At 41.0% G+C, this 16,053-nt stretch overlaps 1 protein-coding gene across 1 annotated transcript in view; it reads left to right on the top strand.

The window, feature by feature from the left end:
• Window positions 1-16,053, top strand: part of Dock10 (dedicator of cytokinesis 10) — a 249,623-nt gene that overhangs the window by 119,879 nt on the left and 113,691 nt on the right. The gene's annotated exons all lie outside the window — the stretch shown is intronic.

The raw sequence follows: 16,053 nt of genomic DNA, 5'->3' as shown, positions 1-16,053 counted from the left end.
AGAGTTCTGGATATGAGAGAAATGGTTTAGTGGTTAAAAGCACTAAGTGCTCCTGCAGGGGACCCATGTTTGGTTCCTAGCATCCAGGACTGTGCATAAAATTCAAGTTCCATGGGATCTGTTGTCCTGTTTCCATAGCTACCTGCATGTACAGGGAGCACATCAACTCACATAGGCACACACACATATAAACTAAAAAATACATCCTTAAAATTTTGACTGTTAGGAATTTATATGCATCCTGCATGTAAATGAAAATATAAAGTGTTGTAGGTGATGGCTTTTTTTTTTTTAAGGATACTATTTGTCATATCCAGAACTCTGTAGATTTTAATATGAAAAAGACAGCCCAAGGGAATGCATCCAAAAGATAGCCATAGGTAGGTAAATACAGTTAGCCAAGCGCCAGGTCTTTGTCCCATGTATGTGTGGCCTTGCAAACACAAACTGAAGCAAATTTTTCATGTAATTGCTGAAGTACAAAAAATTAAGATGAAAATGTGTTATTATGGTAACAGTAAAGGGGAGATGCCATCACCATATGGTTCAAAATAAATCTATAGCTTTTGAAGGGTGATCCACAAGTAACCTTAAAGCATCATATATGTGTGTGTGTGTGTGTGTGTGTGTGTGTATGTGTGTGTGCGTGTGTGTGTGTGTGTGTGTGTATGCGCGTGTGTGTGTATACAAGCATAAATATATGCAGATATCGCAAGCATGTGTACTGCTGATTTGGAAACTTTTAAATATCAATAGGAATTCTGTTTAAAACATTTCATTAGCATATCTCTATTTTGTATTGGTATGTCTGTCTATACAAAACATATGTATTTTCAAGCCATGAATGGTGATATTTAATTCCAGCACTCAGGAAGCAGAGGCAGGTGGATCTCTGAATTTGAGACTAGTCTTGCCTACAAAAGGATTTCCAGGATAGCCAAGGTTACACAGAAAAACTCTGTCTCAAAAATCAAGTGTGTGTGTGTGTGTGTGTGTGTGTGTGTGTTTGTATTTCTATATATATATAGATATATATGTATTTAAATATCTGAACGTCTATGATACATTGTTATGAGATAAAAAAACTAGTCACAGATTTGCAAAGTTTGATATTACTAATGACATAAAACTCATAAATCTGTGCATAAGCATACAAGATTAAGCAAGATTAAGTCTTATAGGGCAAAGATACATGAAAGTGAATTTGTCAATTGAAAACACTTTCTGAGTAATGAATTCAAACTTTTTTTAAATGCTGCCCAATTCAAACCCTCCTCCACTGATCTTAAATAATGTCATGTCTCAAAAATTAATGTTGTCACATAGAAACCACATGTGTTCATCGAAGGAAGCCTCTCGTGAGTGGGCTCCCCGTAGTCTGCAGTTCAGTGTTTCCAGACCACTGTTCTACGTCTCCCATGCCCTTCCCTCTGCAGTTCTCTGAGAAAGCCTCTGTTTCTTGCCAACAGGAGGACTAGCAAAATTTGCCTTTCTTTTGTTAGTTCCTCCCTTTGCTTTTGTTCCACTTTGATTGCCTTTCTTTTTTTTTAATTTACTCAAAGTGATTTTATTGCTTGTGTACAAAACAGCACTGATTGCCTTTCAGCCATTTGCAGACTTCTTTCTCTTCTACTCCCAGCTTCCTATCGCTCAAAGGAAGAATTCCTCCACAGAAGGGAAACAAAGGAGGAAAGAAATCATTTTATTTTCTGTTAAGGTTCTGTATCATCGACAGCCCAAAAGGCCCTGGATTGTGCTTGGTTTGAAAGATGGAGAAGCAGAACCAGTGCTTTCCAGTCTGGGAAGCAGGAAAATCCTACTTAGAAGTATCCCCAGGTGGTAGTGCAATGGCAATAGCCAGGCTGGCAGGGGGCAGATAAAAGGAAAAGGATTTAAGAGAGCTGCTTTAATATGGAGAAATGCGTGCGAGACACACACACACACACACACACACACACACACACACACACACACACACACACACTACCACCACCACCACCACCACCAAGAGAATTGTTCTGAAAGAAGAGCCTTAACCCCGAATACTAATAGCAGCCAATCATTACCGCCTACTTGCTTGGTGCCAGGTAAGCATCTAAACCATTCACTTATAATAATTACGAACAAATGTTACGGCAAAGCATCCTCTTTTAAAGATGAGGAAACCATGTCAGAGAAAGATTAAGAAACGTATGCAGGTATTATCGTTCAGGCAAGAATTTATTCAGTATCTAACCCCAAGCCAATGAGCAGGAGACCCTGGACTTTTGATTGACAACGCTCACAGCCAATGTGAAGCTTTACCCTAGTGTCCGCTGGAAGGAATCTATCCTAACGACCCTGCTGCAGCCTCTGCCCAGGCTATCCCGGTACATATAGTTATTAGACTGCACAGTAGGAACACTGCTAGAGTTTCTCAAACCAGATAAATAAAGCTAGCACTAAAGTGAACTCAGACATTTGCAGGGTTTTTGCAGAATGCTGTACTGGGCTTCCTTCTTGTTCCAGCCTGTATCAAATTGCCCAGTGACTCCATGTGGTGGCAAGGACAAATGTCGTGGTTGCTAGGCAACAAATTGGAAAGAATCTAGTTTCAATACATCTGGCTCAGTAAAAAATCTTGAATTTTCTCTCACATTACTCTACACTGACAGTTCACAGCCTTTCCTCAAAGGCAGTGGACATTCTTTTCTTTAGTCTGGAATGACTTCATACTTTTAAAGGAAATTAAATAAAATGAACCCTGTTTCCCTTTTTTTGCCTAGTGATTTTCCTCCCTGACTAGTAGAGGAAGCTCAGGTATTTCCCACACAAAAGTATAGGCTCATTTCATATCTACAATGTTGCCACTTATGAAAACACCCAGCCACATTTCAGCAACAATGTGCATTCAGGACCCCAGTTCAGCATCCTGCAACACAGGCAGCCTCGTTTTACAGCCTCATCCACAAGCCTCACATAGTTAACCTGCCTATGTGCACAGACTGTGGCAGTCCAACCTCAGCTCACTCTGACTCTGGACATCAATTTCTTTAAAGCCTACGCTTGCTATTTCCACTGGTAACAGAGAAACGAGTCGTTTATTTTGGCATGCCATTAGTCTTTCTGCCTCAGTTTCTCCATCTTCTATAGGACCATTGTCCTAGTGGGGGTGATCCTGAAAATAAAACTAGCAAAAGGGTGGGAAAACAATGACTTGGGACATTGGCTTGTCTTTATTCTCCGAAGTACTTTATGCACCTTTCTATAACCATTAAAAATAAGGAAAATCAATGCTCCTGGGGAAATGCAGGCACCACTCCCACTGGGGACCAGAGCAATAAAAGAGTCTATATATAGAATTCAGGGTTCCCGAGCAAAACTTCTATAGGAAAGTTTTTGTTTAAATATGCACAAAGGGGTAATATGAAACTGAGTTCACTAATTAAAACTAAGCTGCTGGTTTACTCTCCCTTAACCAAAGAAAATGAAGGCAGCAGAGTGAACAACACAAGGGCTCACAAGAAAACAGGCCCTGGGAGCAGATGAGGGAGACACCAGCCAAGGACTAAGCCTCAAGTTGCTTTGTTAACAAAGCCCATTTGGTTAATGGAACCCAACCTCTCTGTAAAATTAACACATAATGAGAAGAAAATAATAAAGTCAAGAATATAGGTCTTCCTTTTGTCCTAGAATAAGATACTCAGGGACTCAGTGCTATGGAAACAATACTTAAAAACAGAAGCAAATTCCTTTATGCCTCTGGCTAGACTGGTACACAGATGCTCACAGGCCTTGTGTCCGTCTTTATGTAGACAGTAAAGAGTTACCATGGAAAGTTCATATTTTATGCAGTGATTCCAAACTAGAACTAGTGAAGTTCTCCAGGAAGAGAAGGAAAATAGAATTAATGATTGAAGAGAAATATATATATATATTATATTTAAGGGAAGGAAACTTTAAGAAGCTATAGAAAATATATATTAAAAGCTCAAAGACCTCGTACTTTGAATTAAGACACAATTAATTCCATACTAGCAGAATATTTTGCAGAAACACAGTTCACCAAAGTATTTGCAAGTACTACACAGACACACAGACACACACACACACACACACACACACACACACACACACACAAAAACGGGTTGGGGTGGGGAGAGGATTCACTTTAATTAGTAGACATCCATTTAAACCATTTTAGAAGCAAATACATTATTATAGACTATTTTCCAGATTTATTTGACCATGGATAAAGCAATCTGTTTTCTCCTACTATTTTGAGAAACACATTTGATAAATGCTGGCCTTGAGCTGATACAAAGAAGTCACCCTGAACTAAGGACCCAATATATTTCAATTAAAATAGAAGCAGCTATCCAGTCAACCCAACATGCATGCTTGTCTTTGGAGCATCTGCTAATGATACAAAGGAGAAGATTGAACCTCCAAAAGCAAGAAAGTGGTCATTTCTTCTCTGAACCAAATCTCTACTGTTGATTCTTATTGGTAAGATCAAAATGTCTGCTTTTGGCCATGGGTGGCTCATTACTAGGATACAACTCCCACACAAGCATCTGAGAAAGCAGTTCTGTGGACTCTTCCTCATCAAGCAAATTGTCAGAATAAGCAAGGCCAACTTCATGGTTCAGGTCAACAATAATGGCCAGGGAGGCCAAAGAAACACCTTTTCAGCCACTAAATACCTCCTCTCAATCCTGTGACCAATTAATAGGCTATTTTTTGGTTTCCCTGAAAGGAAATTTGGGTCCAGGAGCATAAACATGTTGTTACTGCTGCTGCCCCCAATTTAGTTGATTGAAGTTAATTATGGCAACTTTGTGAAGTGCCAAATTCTTTGAATAGGAAGTTTCTTTCCCAGTGCTGTGCTGTGATTGTGGGTCCTGGCGTAGTTACGCTAGTGTGGAGGTAATGAAAGGTATCAACCACTGACTGTGGGGCTGGACTGGATTAATTATTTAGCACGCACCACATCACTAAGCAGATGTTTCCCAGCCCTTGCTCCTGAAGAGTACAGCACCAGGAAGAGTCACACACCTGTGGTCAGAGTTACCCTTCAATCTAATGAGCAACCCCCCTGGGTTTTACTGAGACAAAGAAGCAAGGCCAGGTTCACATAGCAAAAAACATATAACGAAAACACACGAAAGGATAGACTGGTTGCTGAGGGTGGTGTCAAAGCCTGAAGAAAAGTTGGACAGACATGAGGCTACTAATATCCCAGGATGGTGCTTATGCAGACTTAGAATAACTAGGATAGCACTACCGCAGTGGTAAAAGTAAAGGCCTTTAGGAGATAGAATCTGTCAGGATTTGGAGAATGAAAAGAAAGAAATAGAGAGGAATGTGCCAAAGGTCACTGACACATACAGCCTGGACTACTGCGACATTAACTTAAATAACAGATGCATAATAAAGTAATGATGACTGGTGCTGGCTTTGAAATATGAAGAAACTAGTGTACTGAGGCAGGGGGTAGTGGAAAGGAGACAGAGAGAGGGAGGGCGAAGGGAGACAAGGAGGGAAGGAAAGGGAAGAGAAAGGGAAGGGAAGGAGACAGAGACGGAGACAGAGACGGAGACGGAAAGATCATACAAGAAAGATATGGGTTCAGAAAACAGGAGAAAGTTGGCGGCAGATGTTCTGGGTTTGAATGAGAGGCCAGGACTCTTAGTTATGTCCCCAACTAAGGAGCTGTTAAGGAGGATCTTGCATAAACTGCAGAGATGGGGGCAGAGCTGGGGGCAACCAAGAAGTGGTATAGGAAGACTGAGAACTGATACTCTGAATCAAACAAAGATGAACAGCAAACATTTACGGCATAAGACACAAGCTCAGTGAATGTGGTAATTTGGAGTCATTAAAGGCCTTAAGGAAAGTTTCAGAACTTAGTGCTATGGACTGGCTATAGTTGTATTACATTATACCCCAAGGAGATGTGGGAAATGTTACCATGAAACTTTTATCTATAAAGTGCCTTGGGAGTAAGTTCAATAAATATGTTGTGCTTTTCAGACAGAATACTTTAACACACAGAGAAGGTAAAAGTTGTTCATTGAGTCAGGTATTGATCTTGAAGTTACATACCAAAGTACCATTCATGAGGAAAAGGCAAAGTTTCCCAACATAAAAAGCCCTGTGCTGAAAGAAATTCACACTGAGGAAAATGCTGAGAATGAGTTTTCTTCCTCTGCCTCTCCTTTCTGTCTCGCCACCTAGACATTGTCAAAAGGCATTCGGTGAGTTCAGGAGAAAAGTGGGAAGTCCAGATTAGAAGCCACGTCACATGGCTTCCGGGAGCAAGGCCTAGGGAGGTGTAAGAGTTGGAGTCAGCTTGAGGTAATGTCAGATGAGCTTCATGTGCTCCCCTTAGTTAGCGAGAAGGAATGTGTGTAGTGGTGACATTTATCTTGTTTCAAGAAAACTTGATCTTGTTTTTGTTCATGGATAAGATGATGAATTTTATGTCTGATTTTGGACCGCCAGGCATGTTAGTATGAATCCACTCATGCAAAGTGCCTTGGTTTAGTGTATTTAATACAGATGGTTTTGTACCTAAAGAGGGTGAGATCAATAAATATGAAAGTCTTTCAATAGTTTCTTTGAGAGAATAGGCTGCATTCATAACTAAAATGGATTAAGTGTATGCCTGCCCTGAAAACAGTGGGCAGCAAAGGAAGGACCCTTAGACTAGCGGCCGGTGTTTCTTACTTTAGAACTGACTTTTTTTCTATAGCATCGGGCTACAAAGACCATTTACATCCCTCAGAGCATTGAGAGGCATGAAACATTTGACCCCAGTCAATAAAAACAACTATATTCTCTCCTAACAAAGTTAGGATTAATAAAAATATTTCATTTGTATATGTATGTTGGCTTTTATGGTTGATAATTTTATCAGTGAATGAGGTTCTTGTTTCCAGGATGGAGGGGTTTTTTGGAAGTTGGGAGACTTCATTTGGTGTATAGTTTTTAAAAGATAATTTTGAAGTAAGGCTTAGTTTCTAGACTTGAAATTTTAATGGGGATATTAAAGGATATCAAATAGAAAATTCCATGGAGATAGTAAAGGTCAGTTTTCCTCACTTGGTCTGCTCTCATCTGTGCATGAGCATTCAATTTGTATCACAGCTAGACCATAAGTTAGAATGTTCAAAAGCAAACTATTAATGCCATATTTACTAATACTGAGCACACAAAAGACAAGAAAGATAAATTAAATGCATTTACAATTGAGTGGTTTCAGGATAATATATACCAGGAAAAGTACTGATGAAAACATTGGAAAAATATCATGTTTAATATTAGTAACCTGAAGAAATTAATCTTCTGTTCACTAAAATCTTAGAACAATAGTCTTAGTAAATACAAAGGAAGGGCCATTCTAATTTAAAGTTGGCTTTTTCATCTGAACAACCCCCCTCCCATACAATGTTCAGCAGTGGGGAAAAAAAAACCCAAAAACCATGTGTACCAGTTGGGAAACTTGGAATGTGATACTATAAATTCACATTTTGAATTGAAACTGAATCTTCTGGTCATGTTGAATTATAACCCAAGTCTCGTGTTTACATGAGAAGAGGGTTTGAATCATAAAACAGTTGCCAAGGGGTTTTAGCGTAAGTTATTTTTTGCGTCCTAAAAAGTTACTGGGAAGATTTTGCCAAGGCATCACAATATGTATTTCTAGGCTAGGCCCAAATGTTATTTGTGAAAGTTCAGATGATTGCTTTCATAGACCACACTTTAAGAAAATAAACCAACATTTGTCTCACTTTTAACTTACAATTAGCAGAGCTACCGTGGGACCCTTCAGACCACTCTCAATTTCAAAATAATGGAATTCACTTCTTTCATTTATATCGGGCCCTTCATATGACATTCCAATTACAATGAGCGTATTGAATCTGCATACTCACATATAGCACTAATACCATATAATTTTTTAAAAGATATTTTTATTTTAATGTGCATTGTAGTTTTGCCTACATGTATGTCTGTGTGAGGGTGTCAGAAACTCTGGAACTGGAGCAGCAGACAGGCATGAGCTGTCATGGGAATGCTGGGAGTCGAACCCGGGTCTTCTGTAAGAACAGCCAGTGCTCTTAACCACTGAGCCAGCTCTCCAGCCCCTCCCTCATGGGATATTTTTAAAAACAGAATTGAAATTCATTCCATAAGACCGTTCTGTATGATCTGAAACTAGGTCTCACGTATGTCCCAGTGTTTGTGGGTCTAAACTCATTTTTACTTCCCAGCTGAGTGTTTGACAAGCTTGTTAGCCGTCCAACCTGGTTTTAGACAAGCAGAAATTAATTGTTGTGCATTAGGGGAGCACGCAGCGTGGGTGATCCAACTGAAGGACCCATTGTTCCCCGCACCTTTTCTTTTGTTTCTGTGATATCCATGTATGAGGTGACCACGTGTCCTGCTTTGTAGGAACAATTCCTTGTGCTGTTGACCTGGCTGATAGCCTCCCTGTTCCCGCTGAAAGGTCTCATGTAGGCAATAAATTACCCAGCCGTCCGTTCAATGTGTAATTTGCCTTTCTTCACTTAATTTCACAATGCTTCATTTTCAATATGGATTCAATAGCCATGGCACAAGTATAAAAATGGTTGTATTTTACAAATGTAGAATTACTCCGCGAGGGTGAAGAGCCGCAGTGGTTCCTTTTCCGGTCACATTCGTTTTTCTGGCAAGAAACTACTCGTGTTTTTAAATAAACCTCCATAGCCAGAAGGGAAAATAATTTTGGGGACTAATAAGCCATTTGTTACCTTTTGAGTGCTCTGTAGCCAGAATCTAATCATCAGCCCTTTGAAGCGGTTGACAAATTGTATAGCCAAACATAAATTGCTACTTCGGAAATCATAACACAATTTGAATTGATCCTTAAGCTCCTCTGAGCAGGGAGAGAAAGGGGGAAATGAAGTATTTTCTTTATACCACTTTAGGGTGTCTCTTGTAACTCCCCACTTTCCTAAATTATTTTGATTCTTTACTTCAGTCCCCCTCTTAAAAGGGGCTATTAGTTGTTATAGTTTTGATATAAAATGCCCCACATGGGCACCTGTGTTTGAAGAGTTGCAGCGCGGCTACGGACAATGTTTGAGAACCTTTAGGAGGTAGACCTCGCTGGAGGAAATGGGCTACTTGGTGAGGAGCACTGAGTGTTGTATGCAGTCCCTACTTCCAGAACTTCCTCTGCTTCTTTACCTGTGGCAATGCAAGCAAGAAACCTCACACCGAGCTGTGCCTTCTCTACCCTGATGAGCTGTGTACTTTCCAACTGTGAGCCAAAGAGGCCCTTTCTCCCTTGAGTTGCCTCTTCTCCTGTAATTGCTCATAGTGTAAGGAAGAGGAATATCATTATCATCATCATCACCACCACCACCACCATTCTATTTTATCATCATCATCATCATCATCATCATCATCATCACCACCACCACCATTCTATTTTATCATCATCATCATCATCATCACCACCACCACCACCATTCTATTTTATCATCATCATCATCATCATCATCATCATCATCACCACCACCACCACCACCACCATTCTATTTTATCAGCAGCAGCAGCAGCGTCATCATCATCATGTATCAAATACATATTGAATAGTCCCCAAAAGTAAAATCTTGTGTTAGAATAAGCAATACTGTTTTCACAACTTGTATGTAGGGGCTGAAGAAATGTCTCATTGGTTAAGAGCACTTATTGCTATCACCGAGGACCTGGATTCAGTTCCAAGCACCCACATGTCAGCTCATAACTATCTGTAAATCCCATTCCAGGGGATCTGATACCCTTTTCTGGTTTCTACAAGGCACCAGGCAAGTATGCAGTATATAGATAAAGATTTAGGCTGTTAGCCACATAAAATAAAGGGCTGGAGAGATGTTTCAGCCATCAAGAGCACTGGCTACTCTAGTAGACTTATGCTCAGTTCCCAGCACCCACACCACAGCTAACAACCACCTGTTGTTAGGGAACAAGATCACCAGAGAATGATACCCCAAACTTGAATAGAATGCAAAAGCAAAGAGCATTTATTCAGCTGAATGTTCCTCATGGAGGGGTCTCTCCATATGTGAATGTAAGCCCCTTGTGGGCTCGCAGGCCCAGCTTTTATTGTCAGTTGTGGAAATTCCAGGGGTGGGTATGTGTCCTTTTACCTTGAATGGTTAGCTCTATCTTGAGGATTCTAATTCCACAATTCGTTAGGCTCTGGGGACCACCCTGGGGGTGTCTCTTATTCATTCTAGCTACTTTTACTTCAGGCCAGATGACAAGATGTCCTTGGATTGGCTGCCTGGATCTGGCTCCTGGATCTGGGTTCTCATTTCTGGGAAAAAGAAACTTAGACCTAGTCTCCTGAACTGTCAGTTTGCAGTCTGTCATGGAGTCCACCTGGCTCTGAGTTTAGTCCTCTCACTGTAGCTAAGTTTCAGGAGATCCAATATCCTCCTCTGGCCTCCATGGGCATTACACACAAACATGGGTCAAATACATGCACACAAAATGCCCATACACATAGCATACAACAAATAAAATATTTTTAAGTAAATGAGTCTATAATGTGCATTCGTTATTAGCATCCATGGCTTAAAGATGGGTGTAACACTCTAAGTCAGAGTGGTGAGAACCAGGCCACATTATCACTTGGGCAAAATGATGGATTTTGTCTAATGACGTAGCAGGTTTCTTTACATCATAGGGAATCACCTGTGGCATTCCATAAGATGTATATGTGAGATAGATAGATAGATAGATAGATAGATAGATAGATAGATAGACAGATAATTACTGACTAAAACACCTCTACAGAGACTCTGACTTTGTAACATTCAAGTAGAACTCAGAGACCCCCAAAGGAAGGATTCTTGGACCTGGTTTTTTAAACACCATCATGATTGTTCTATAGCCTGTGATCATGTCAAGGTTAGCTAGGATTTTTGTATCTAAACGCACACAGGCAGAGATGGGAAAAACAGATACACATCAAACAAAATGGTAAATGAAGAGAAATGTGCAGCGGGACCTCTCTGGAAATATTACTGGTTCCACTCGTTCTTGCTCAATCTTCCACTTGGAAGTACACGGTGCCAATCTCCAAATGAAAGGGGATGGGGAGCTGATGTCTTGACACAGGGCTAGATACCAAGGGCAAGGAAGTCCGTAAGGGCAAGTGGAAGCCACTGCCTTGTTGTAAACGTAGAACTAGCCTGTGACTCTGGATTTCAGCTTTGCTTTTGGTCAAAGAGATGTTGCAGCCATAACCATAGCTGTTTCTAATGATTGGTTTAGAGTGACTGTGTGGGCTGCAGCAAAAAAATAAGAAGTAATTTTCTTTGCAAAGCGTTTGAAAGCGAAGTGCCATCGCTGTGAAGGAGAAACGTGATGTGTCTGTAAAATGCACCGACGTCTACAGAATCAGAGAAATTGCAAATTGAGAAGGGGGTCTCAAGAGCCATCCAGCCAATCCTCAATTTTCACCAGCCCACCATCTAACATGAAACCTTGCCAGTAACTGCAGGAGAAATACAATGAAAACAGAATCCTTCAAAATCACTGCTATTACATCTCACCAAACTCTCCTTACACAAACCCAGGAGAGTAAGTCGTTATTGGCAATTGAAATGAATGTGGATGACAGACTGGATCAAACTTGCGGGAAGAATTGATTACTTTTTTAAGACCAATATTGTTGGAGTACTTTTTTATGCTAAGTGTTGAATAGGAATTATTGTATTTGCTGCTTGCAAAATCTATGTCATTTAGGTAGATAGAGAAAGTTAGAATTACTAAGCTACTCATTTGAGATGCCACGGATAATGAATGAGACAACAGAATTCAAAGCCAGACCTGTCAGAATCTAGGACAAGAACAAAAGCACCATCGAACTTTCAGAGTGATGGACCAGATGTGTTAGAGAAAGCAGTAGGCATTGATCAGACAATGCAATCATTTGCTGAATGGACTTCTAGAGCCAGACAAATTCTGTCTCAATTTTTCTCTCTATCACAGGTGGGTCCTAACTAAAATAGCAGATTTCTTCCTGTCTCTCTGATCTACGAAGTGAGAATAGTAAAATTCCATCAATTGCTTAGTATGATGATGTGTAAGGTGCCTAATAGCAACGTATCTGAGAAACATTGGCAATGGAAGAGAGACAAAGGCAAAAGGGAGGGAAGGGGAGAGAGAGAGGAGGAGGAGGGGGAGGAGCAGGAGGAAGAGGGGAGGAGGAGAAAGATGAGGGGGGAGGAGGAAAGATGAGGGGATGAGGGGGGAGGAGGGGGGAGGAGGAGGAAGAGGAGGAGGAGGAGGAGGAGGAGGAGGAGGAAGAAGAGGAGGAGGAGAAACCTCATTGCTTTTAGCCAATAAATTTAATGAGTAGCAAATCATGAGGTCACTTAAATGTATGGCCTATTGAAGACAATATGACTTCCAGGTCATATTGAGGCTTAAGAGTGTCTGTTAAATGAATTACTGGATGAGTAATCTTCAAACTTAGGAGAATTGGGTTAGCGAATTATTATAGTATGAGATCTTATTCCACCTAAACGGAAAATTTAGAAACCAAATCTAAATGGGGCCATTGTAATGCATGAAAGTATACATATCATAATGGTTGAAATCACTGCCCGTGTGAAGAAAAGTTCAGGGACTCCTCCATCTGTGCATCTGTGTCCCACTAACACCCTTCACATCAGTTCCACGGCAGAAGCAGCTCACCCAGCCCAGTGCCCTGAGTGCTCCGAAGCTGAGTGTCAGATCCTAATAAGTAAAGATATTTGACCACAATCATTGGCCAATATTTTTAAAAATGAGAAAATATTTAAACTACTTTGAAAATTCTGCCCTAAAGATAGCATCCAGAGCACGTATTGCTTAGAGGACGGTTGAGAGGCCATAAGCAGGAAGACGTAGGTTCCTTCCATAATGGCAGCAGATTTGAGTGATCATAAAAACAAGTTACTTGCTTCCCTCCTGTAAGTCCACACTCCCATAACTCTTTCCGTAAGACCCACCCTATTTAAATCACATCTCCCATCTCCTTTCTCTTCTGAGATCTTTCTCACAACATTCTCATTCTCTGACATAAGGCGTAATCTGTGACTTTTGCGTTTACTCACCAGCCCTTCACAGTAACATATAGAGAAGGTGGATTTCTGTCGGTTGTTCACTGAGGACCGCTCACAACCTGGAACCACTTCCAGGTCATATCAGGGCTGAAGAGTGTTTGTTAAATGAATTACTGAATGGGTAATCTTCAGATTTAGGAGAATTGGGTTAGTGAATTTTTTTTTTCTTTTTTCGGGGCTGGGGAATTGAACCCAGGACCTTGCGCTTCCTAGGCAAGCGCTCTACCACTGAGCCAAATCCCCAACCCCGGGTTAGTGAATTATTATAGCATGAGATCTTATTCCACCTAAAAGGAAAATTTAGAAAACAAATCTAAACAGGACTATTGGGGCATATCCACCAGAGAAGACTGTTCAGACATGGGTTGAAGCCAAGAGACAGTCTTTATGTGTCAGCCAGCATCTACACTGGGTGTTCAGGAACATAGTGTAACACTGGTACCTTTCTCAGGATGAGCCTTCAAGCACAAAAACTATGTTCTGGGCTGACATACTCCAGCTAACAAGAGCAGTTAGTCAGAAGCAGAACCACAGAAGCTAAAAAGTTGTAGTCTTTCCCTATGGATTTGATGGGTTAAGTCTTTGCTTTAGTTCGGGTAGGTGGTGCTGTCTATGTGCTGAGTGTCACAGCCTGAATGGCACTTTCATCATGGAGCCGGGTGTACTAAAGTCTCAGGGCAAACATACTACTAAGATCTGGGGCCCCGGTACAGGGACTACAGAGGCAGATGTGTGGTATCACGGTTGCCTAACATTTCAGAGCCCTGGGTTCAATCCCTCTTGCCAGCAAAATTAAAACAATAAAGGGAAAAAAAAAGAATGAAAACAAAATAGAAATCAAATATGGGGATCCTTAAACATGTTAACTGAATAAAAATAGTATCCTTATACAAATGTACACTTAAAAGCAGACTAGAAAAAAACTGGAGTAGAACAAATAAAACATGTTCCAGTGGAATAAGAATAGGTAGTGGGTGACATTTTCCATTTTAAAGCACCTTTTCAGGGCTGTAGAAAATGACTCCGTTATTAAGAGTGCTTACTGCTCTTACAGAGGACCAAAGTTTGGCTCCCAGCATCCACATGACGTATGACAACCCTCTGTCCCTCAAGTTTCAGGGAATCCGGAACCCTCTTTGGCCTTCAAAAGGCACCAGGGACATACATGATGCACACATATTCAGCCAAGCAAAATACTCATGCACATAAATTAAAAACAAACCAAAATCTCAAAACACGTTTCGTTCCACGTGAAAATGGCCATAAGATAGGAAACAAGGAGACGGTAAGGGAGGAGAAATGCCCACTCCCCTGGGAGTCCAGACAGCCTGGCTCAGCTCTTGGCCTTTCTGCTCCTTGTCTGAATGCTTGGCATTTTTTGTTAAGATGAAGAAAGACTTTTTTAGCCAAGGGACCTATTAAAAGCTCAGTTTCCTTTGTCTGCACTTTGCAAATCTGACTCGAGGATTGGCAAGTCACTGCTGAATGTTAGCTAATGTTAACCACTGTTGAATGTTCAACCTACTCTTTCAGACCCCTTAAATCCCTTTCTTCTCTGTGTTCACCTGTCTTACTGGGGGTCCTCTTTGAGAGGAGAAAAGAACATTGTTTTTCTTCTTAAAATATATTTTTCCTACATGTACCCAATTCATTTTTATCATATTTCCTCCCTACTTATCTCCCTAACCCCTCCCTGATCTGCCCCAGCCACGTTCTCCCCACTTTGTTCCCTTTTTGATCTATTTTGTCATGACCCGCCAAGTCCAACCTTTGCTGCCCATATACTCATGAGTGTGAGGCCACCCACTGGGGTTCAGAGGACCTACCAGGGGCCACACCCTTAAAAAACCAACTTTTCTTCCCCAGAAGTCATTAACTGTCAACTCCTCAGTCAGATGTGGGTGCTCATGCAGCTCCATGCTGGAATGTTGACCGGCTTGCTCTTGTACAGGTCTTGTTCAGCCAACGATGGCTGCTGGAATGCGTTCATGAGTATGAAGACCATATAGTTATTACATATAGTTATAAATGGTCACTCTACATATCATAACATGTAAAAGTTTTTACTTATGACTAACTACAGTTTAGAACCCTCTGATCTCCCTTTTCTCTCCTCTCCTCCCACCCTGTTCTCTTGGCCTCTATGAGATCAGCGTTGTTTTTAAAGCCTCCATTGGCTGTGATCACCCTGCTAGCCTCCCACTCCTACCTTGTCCCAGCCTAACTTGCTTTGTCCTAGGGCAGTTCATTCGTGGGCACTTCCCTGAACAAATACAGCTATGGGGCTGTGAGAAATCAGGGCCAGAGAAATCCAGAATAGATAAGGTCCTCTCGCCCACCTATCTTGTACAGCTGAAGTCCCCTATCTCAGACCTCTTAACGGGGTCCTTGCTGAAAAGTCTCATTTTAAGCAAGGTTATCAAGGATCCAGACAAGGAGCAGAAAGATCACAGCAACCCTAGTCAAAGAGCCTGAACTCCTGGGGTGGTAGTTCTTTTCCACCCAGCTCCCTGACTTTTCTTATTCCCCTGTCTGCAGTGGACTTTACCACCTTCCCATCTAACTAGACAGAAGTCATGACCTCATTTTCCTTCCTGCAGCATCTATGAATCTCATCTGTTTTGTCCTCAGTTACAAAGACAACCTCACTGGCCATTATTCCTGATAGGTCAATAAATGTTTTCTGCCTCAATTTTTCCACTAGTGCAAAAAGATACTGTCTACTTGTCTTCCTAATACACAGCTGCTTACTTCTCAAAATCTTGTCATTTTAGAATTAAAGGGGGACGGTCTTAGAATCTAGTTTGAGACAGTAAAATCTCTATTACAAACCCACGGTTATTACAGTAAGCTACATGGTGTGGTGTTTGGAAAATATTTTATGTCTGTAAGAATTATG

The sequence above is a fragment of the Rattus rattus genome, chromosome 4 (genome assembly GCF_011064425.1).
Source record: "Rattus rattus isolate New Zealand chromosome 4, Rrattus_CSIRO_v1, whole genome shotgun sequence".
NCBI lineage: Eukaryota > Metazoa > Chordata > Mammalia > Rodentia > Muridae > Rattus > Rattus rattus.
The sequence above is the reverse complement of the archived record's forward strand: the minus strand, read 5'-3'. Positions and strand labels throughout refer to the sequence as shown.